Genomic DNA, 7,081 nt, shown 5'->3' with positions numbered 1-7,081 from the left:
CCTGAACCTGAAACCAGAGCCAGTGACAGAAACCTACCCTGTCCCTAGAAGCAGAACCAGTGAAAGAAACAACCCTGGCCCTGAACATAGATCTAGTGAAAGAAACACTTTGGCCCTGAAACCAGAACCAAAGAAACACCCTCTGGCCATAGAACCAGAGGCAGTGAAAGAAACACACCTTGGACCTGAAACTAGAGCCAAAAGCCTAAAAATGTCCATTGCATAAAAACAAAACAAAATACACTTTGGCCCTGAATTAGAGACAAATCTGCCCCTGAAATACATGAACATGAAAATAATCAATCCCTGAGCAAGAAAAGTAACCAGTCCCTGAGAAGAAAACCAACCAATCCCTGACGGAGAAATCAAGCCAGTCTGAGATTATACTAGATCAAGGGGACCAAAATATGGCAATTCCCTACCTGAAAATCTTCTCTGTGGAAAAATTCCACTCCTAAGAGACCCTATATAAGTCCCACTTCCAGTTCAGTTAGCAGCTGTCCTTCTCAATTCTGGTAGAGGCAGTCACATTTTTGGATTCCTCTTACCAAAATAAATCTATTGAAAGAGTTTTGAGTGATGGCCTTCTTTTGCCAACACAGGGCATATCTCTGCTGGTAAACTCCCTTAGGAGAACAGAGCAAAAGTAGCAACTTGACACCTCTGCTGGGAAACTCCCTTAGAGAAGTAGAGCAGAGCTGGGTTTCTGTCCCAGCTGGTCCTACAGCCATTTAGTCCTAAGTAAACACATGAAGGCTTATGTTAATAATAAACTGTTTGACTGATGGTTCAGGCTTCTTATTGGCTAGCTGTCTCTTAATTATTAACCCATTTCTATTAATCTAAGTATTTCCATATGGTCTTGGCTTATTGGAGAATACCTGGACCTATTATTCCTTCAGTAACTACATGGTGTCTTTCTGGCAGCTCCTCTCGGTGTATTCTCCCCAGAGTTGTCCTTATCTGGTAGCCCCGCCTATACTTTCTGCCTGGCTACTGGACAACTGGTGTTTTATTCATCGACCAATAAGAGAAACATATATACAGAAGGACAACCACCACCACAAAGCTCAACTCCTTTTTCAGAGGAGCAGGATTGCCACATTCTGTGTGGAGACTATTCCACACCAGAATTCAGTTTCAGGCATAACTTGACTTCCTCACAAGTCAGGATATCTTTTCTCCACACAGCTGTAGGTATCCAGAATACCTTGCCTTCACAGCTGTAGGTGATTTAATTTAAAAAAATGTGTGCACGAGAGAAAAACACCATGATACAGAGCTTGGGTGGAGGGTTTTTTATTGGTGAAAGTGATTGGGAAAAGGGGGAAGTGAAGGGAGAGACAAAGAAGGCAGAGAGGGGGAGAGATAAGAGAGGGGGAAGGTAGGCAGGACCCTTTTTAAAAGGAATGTAATGAATGTGCACAGGTGGTGCTTAATGGCTGTAGCTGAGGAAATATCCTGTTAGAATCCCAAGGACAGGCCGTACAGATGCCTGAATGCTAACAGTAGGTATAGCCTCCCTTTACCTCCAGTGCTGTAGGTATCCACAAGGCTGTATCTTCACAGTTGTAGGTATATCCTGACTTCCCAATAAGTCAAGATATCTTTCCCTCTGAAGCTGTAACACTTGCACCTATTATCTATCATCTACCTCTATCCAGCTTCTATCTATAAATGATTCTTCTAGCATGTGTCAATTTTCTGTCATTCCTTTGTCGCTCTGTCTGGCATATGTCTATCTGTGTCACCTCCTTTGAATCTTACTACAATGTTTTTCTTTCTAAAGTGCTTTTGGAGTTTTAGCAACTTTTTCTTTACTGTAATTACTTTTCCAATCACATGCTAATTCTGTTCTGTGTTAATATACATTGTTCACAATGTAATGGTTTTACATATTTCTAAATCTGTTTAAGGCATACCACAACATGTATTTCTGGTAATTAAGAACTCATGCTTTATTTTTGTAACAATTATATCTCTGGCTTCATGAAAACAAATTTATGAATCAATAAACCATTTTAGTTAGGCTTCCTTCGATGATGAATAGTGATGCAGAAGTATAGGTCAAATAAGTCTTTCCAAAGATTTATACTAGCATAGCACATAGAAATACACTGTGAGTCCTCAACCCTATACAAAGAATTGCAGGCAACTAAGAGATGTTGAGAATGGGAGAATTGGTCTTCCCTGGGATGAGCATATGAATTAGTTATCCAAAAACCAAATGGTCAGTGTGAAAATATACATACAAGTGATGTTAGATAGATGGAACAAGTTATGTTTAAGAATCTATGCATATGCATAATTACATGTAATAACAATTACTGAAAAAATAGGCCATAATTTTGAAAGACACCAAAGGGAAGGGAAAAATGATATATTATCATTTTAAAAACAGAAATAATGAAAAAGTATAAAAAGAAATGCAAATGGTTTAAATAAGCAACAAGTATACTGTGAAAGTTTATCCAGGCCTATTATAACCGCAGTCCACACTAGTTATAATTAGACAAGGTTTGCTTCGATACGTTGCCTGAAATTCTGAGTTGCAGAGGTGTATTTGATCAGCTTAATTGGCCTTCTGGGTGGTTTTTTTTTAACCAAATATGAGTTTATAGACATGCTGTATGAAAAATATCTTAAGCTACCTTATTTCCTCAGAAAACATATGTGCATGGCATCTCCAAGTATCTGAGCTTTGAAATTTAGCAGGATAATAGCTTTGTTTTCAGGAATATATTCTCCATTTAATAATGCAGTATAAGGACGTGTGTGCATGCCTTAAGCTCGCCTGGCACCGCGGCCTCGCCCTCCGCCCCTGAGCCCAGCCGCCCAGGCCTCCGCCCCCCTGCCGCCCGCGCCGCTGCACCGGACAGGGAGGACCATGGCGAAGGTGGAGCAGGTCCTGAGCCTCGAGCCACAGCACGGGCTCAAGTTTCAAGGTCCCTTCACTGATGTCGTCACCACCAATCTAAAGCTTGGCAACCCAACAGACCGAAACGTGTGTTTTAAAGTGAAGACCACAGCACTGCGCAGGTACTGCGTGCGGCCTAACAGTGGTGTCATGCCGGGGCCTCTCTCAATGTGTCGGTGATGCTGCAGTCTTTTGCTTATGACCCCAATGAGATAAATAAACACAAGTTTATGGTTCAGTCTATGTTTGCTCCACCTGATACTTCTGATATGGAGGCAATATGGAAGGAGGCAAAACTGGAAGACCTTATGGATTCAAAACTTAGATGTGTGTTTGAATTACCAGCAGAAAACGCTAAAACCACATGATGTAGAAATAAATAAAATTACATCTACAAGTGCATCCAAGACAGAAGCACCGGCAGCTGCTAAGTCGTCCCTCGATGACATCGAAGTGAAGAAAGTGATGGAAGAGTGCAAGCAGTTGCAGGGGGAGGTGCAGAGGCTGCAGGAGGAAGGCAGGCAGCCCAAGGAAGAAGACGGGCTCTGGATGAGGAAGGCACTGCAGAGCAATAGCCCCATGGCAAGCTCTGGTTGCCACAGGGAAGGAGGAAGGCCTCAGCGCCTGGCTGCTGGCTCTGATGGTTTTGTTCTTTATCATTGGTGTCATTATAGGGAAGACTGCTTTGTAGAGGCTGCATGCGAAGGATGGCAGATTGGATTGATGGATCCACCACATCATGGGATTTAAATTTATCATAACCATACGTAAAAAGAAATTAATGTATGATGACATCTCACAGGTCTTGCCTTTAAATACCCCTCCCTATGCACACACAAATGCACACACAAATATGGCATAATATAATGATCTTTGAGAAAGTTAAAAATGTAGAGTAAATGGATGGGGGAGAATGGTCTGTTACTGAGGGACATCGTGATTAACCACAGTGGCATATTACAGCTGTCACATTAAACTCGGGTAGACCTTGGCACTTGTTCCTAGATCACCCCTCTTAAAGCAAGAAGCTCTCCCTCACATGTTGGGGCTCGCCTGTGGGAGCGGGAGCCCTGCAAGGTAGGGTGTGCTGTCCCCTCCACAGCCGTCTCGTGCTACCTAGTCTCTCCCAGGAAGCTTCCCCAGGCCTGCAGTTCTGTTCAAGCCATCAGCTCCTCAGGCATGCAGAGCTACAGAAGCCAGAACACATTGCATGGTGGCCACTTCTTGTGTCCCTGTAGGTCATGAGTGAGAGACACGAGTGGACCAACCGACCCAACACTTAGAAATCAAGTCTGTGCTCTATTCTCTTAAAGGGACAAAGCTAAATTACTGTTGGTTCATGTAGTGACACTGAGCTGTTACCAGAGACGCATAATGCATATTTAACTTATTTAAAGTATTTCATCTCATGTGTCCCTACTGTCACCAGGGCGTAGGCAGTGCTACGACTTGTATGTCACCTGTGTTGCAGAGTACTGACAGGGGATGGTACTGATGTGGCTCCGTGTCTCTGGAGGTACAAGGGATGGGGAGTGTCTGAGTCAAGAGACAGCTGTCAGCAAGTGTTTTGTTGTAGGTCAGCAACAGCTGTCCTGAGGAGAGACAGTCTTTGTAGTGACAGTCAGCTCTGGTTACCCAGTCTTCTAGATAGTTCTCCCCTCACTCTCTGCTACTACTCATCCTTCCAGAACATAGGCCACGTCTGACCTGCCCTTCTCAGGAGGAGTGAGTCAGGCTGCAGGAGGGTGAGGGGCACGGAGGTGAGGAGGGGGAGAGCTTCTGCACACCAGGGCATCTGCTGGTAATGAAGAGTCTTGACTGGGAAGTAATTTCATGCCATAAAAGACCAATCCAGTTCTGCACGACTATGTAGCATCTTAAAAGAAGAAATTAAAATACAGCCCCAAATTAAGAGTTTAAAAAAATAATGCAGTATAAGGGTCACATTTTCAGATGCTAAGTCACAGAATATTCATTCTAAAATCTTGACAAGCTTGACCTTTCAGGAAAAATATACAACCATGTGACTATGAGTGGACTGGGGAAAATATGACTTCATTCCTTTACCAATTGTTTAATAACTCTTACATTCTTAGTTTACTCTTATACAAAAGGTTCTAATGTCATATACTTTTAAGGTCAGCTTCCATACCTAATGAGAAGAGAAAACATTGCTGATAAAATTATTTTATTTTTCAGTACTCCTTGTTTCCATAACTTGGTAATACAATGATGTAAAATTAGCAAGAACAGTAGAGTGTTTACTCTACATATTGGTTCATCTTTGCATCATGTTAGCATTGGCCTCAAGACAACACTCACAGAACTCCACTAGATCCTCTTTTCATGGTCCTGGGCTGCAGTAAGCCAGAAAAAAACTCAGAGACAGTATTCTTATGGCAAAGGCATGTGCTGGCTAGTTTTATGTCAACTTAACACAAGATAAAATCACTGGAGAGTATGGGGGCTCAATTTCGAACGTGTCAGTGTAAGGTTGGGCTGTAAGCAAACTTGTAAGGTATGTTTTTAATTAGTGAATAATGGTGGCCCATCTTATTGTGGATGGTATCACCCTATTCTGGTGGTCCTGGATTCTATAAAAAAAAGCCAGCTGAGTAAGCCAGAAAGAGCAAACCAGTAAGCAGGACCTCTCTATATCCTCTGCATCAGCTCCTGCCTCTAGGTACCTGCCCTGCTTGAGTTCCTGTCATGACTTCATTTGAGGATGAATAGTGATGCAGAAGTATTAGACAAATAAGTCCTTTCCTACCCAATTTGCTTTGGGTAATGGTGTTCCATCCTATGAAAAGTCTGTAATGAAAAGGCAAAGATAAGAAGAAGAAGAAAATTATTTTTTTTTTATTTTAGAGACACTCATATTCTATTTTCTTCCCCCCATTCCCTCACCCTCCAATCCTCTCATGTTCCCCACCAACACACCCCAACACACCCTCACCTCCTTCCCAGGGATAGTGAGGAACTTCAAAGGGGACCTTCAAAGTCTATCGTATCATTTGGGGGAGGGCCTAGGCCCTCCTTGCTGTATCTGGGTTGCAATAGTAAGTATCCTTCCATAGGGAATAGGCTCCCAAAGTCAATTTGTGCTCTAGGGATAAACATGGACTCCACTGTTAGGGGTCCCATAGACTGTTTTGGCCTCCTAGCTGGCACCCACATTAAGAGGGCTTGGACAGGTCCAATACTGGTTCCTGAGCTTTACAACTAGGATCTCCATGCTCTCACTAGGTCAGGTCAACTGTTTCTGCAGGTTTCTCCAGTAGGGTCTTGGCTCCTTTGCTCATCACTCCTCCCTCTCCACAACTGGAATCCAGGACTATGGTTCAGTGCTTAGCTGTGGGTGCCTGCTTTTGCTTCGATCAGCTACTGGATGAATGTTCTAGGAATAGTAACCAAGGTAGTCATGAATCTCATTATAGGGGAAGGGCATCAAAGGCAGCCCCTCCACATCTGCCTAGATGCCTAGTTGGAGTCATCTCTGTGGATCCACTAACATTTCCCCTGTGCAGACTTCTCTCCAAATGTGTATTGTCTCCCTCTATCAAGGCATCTCCTTTCTTGCACTCCTCTATCCTTCCCTGTCTCAGTCCTCTTGTTCTCCTCCCCCTCCCCTTCTCCCTTTCTCGACTTCCCACCACCTTCCTCTCCCCCATTCCCATGCTCCTAATTTGCTCAGAGGTTCTTGTCCCCCTCCCTTCTTTGAGGGACTATGTAATCTTCTCTTGGGGTTCTCTTTGTTTCCTAGCTCCTCTTACAGTATGGATTGTAAGCTGGTAATATATGTCTAAAAGCCATATATGAGTGAATACATACCATGTTCCTCTTTTTGTGACTGAGTTACCTTACTCAGGATGGTTTCTTCTAGTTCCATCCATTTGTCTTTGAATTTCAAGATTCCATTGCCTTTTTCTGATGAGTAGTACTCCATTGTGTAAATGTACCATATTTTCTCCATCCATTCTTGAGTTGAGGGGCATCTAGGTTGCTTCCAGGTTTTGGCTATTGCAAATAATGCTTCTATGAACATGACTGAATAGATGTACTTGTTGTATGAATATGCATTCTTTGGGTATATGCCCAAGAAAAGAATTGCTGCATCTTGAGATAGACTGATTCCCAATTTCCTGAAAAACTGCCATATTGTAT

At 43.0% G+C, this 7,081-nt stretch overlaps 1 pseudogene; it reads left to right on the top strand.

Annotated features, from left to right (window-relative positions):
- The first annotated feature begins 2,880 nt into the window (after window positions 1-2,880).
- Window positions 2,881-3,754, top strand: LOC100758759 (annotated as a pseudogene).
- Window positions 3,755-7,081: the final 3,327 nt, after the last annotated feature.

The sequence above is a fragment of the Cricetulus griseus genome, chromosome 3, assembly GCF_003668045.3.
Source record: "Cricetulus griseus strain 17A/GY chromosome 3, alternate assembly CriGri-PICRH-1.0, whole genome shotgun sequence".
In the NCBI taxonomy this organism is placed as follows: domain Eukaryota; kingdom Metazoa; phylum Chordata; class Mammalia; order Rodentia; family Cricetidae; genus Cricetulus; species Cricetulus griseus.
The sequence above is the reverse complement of the archived record's forward strand: the minus strand, read 5'-3'. Positions and strand labels throughout refer to the sequence as shown.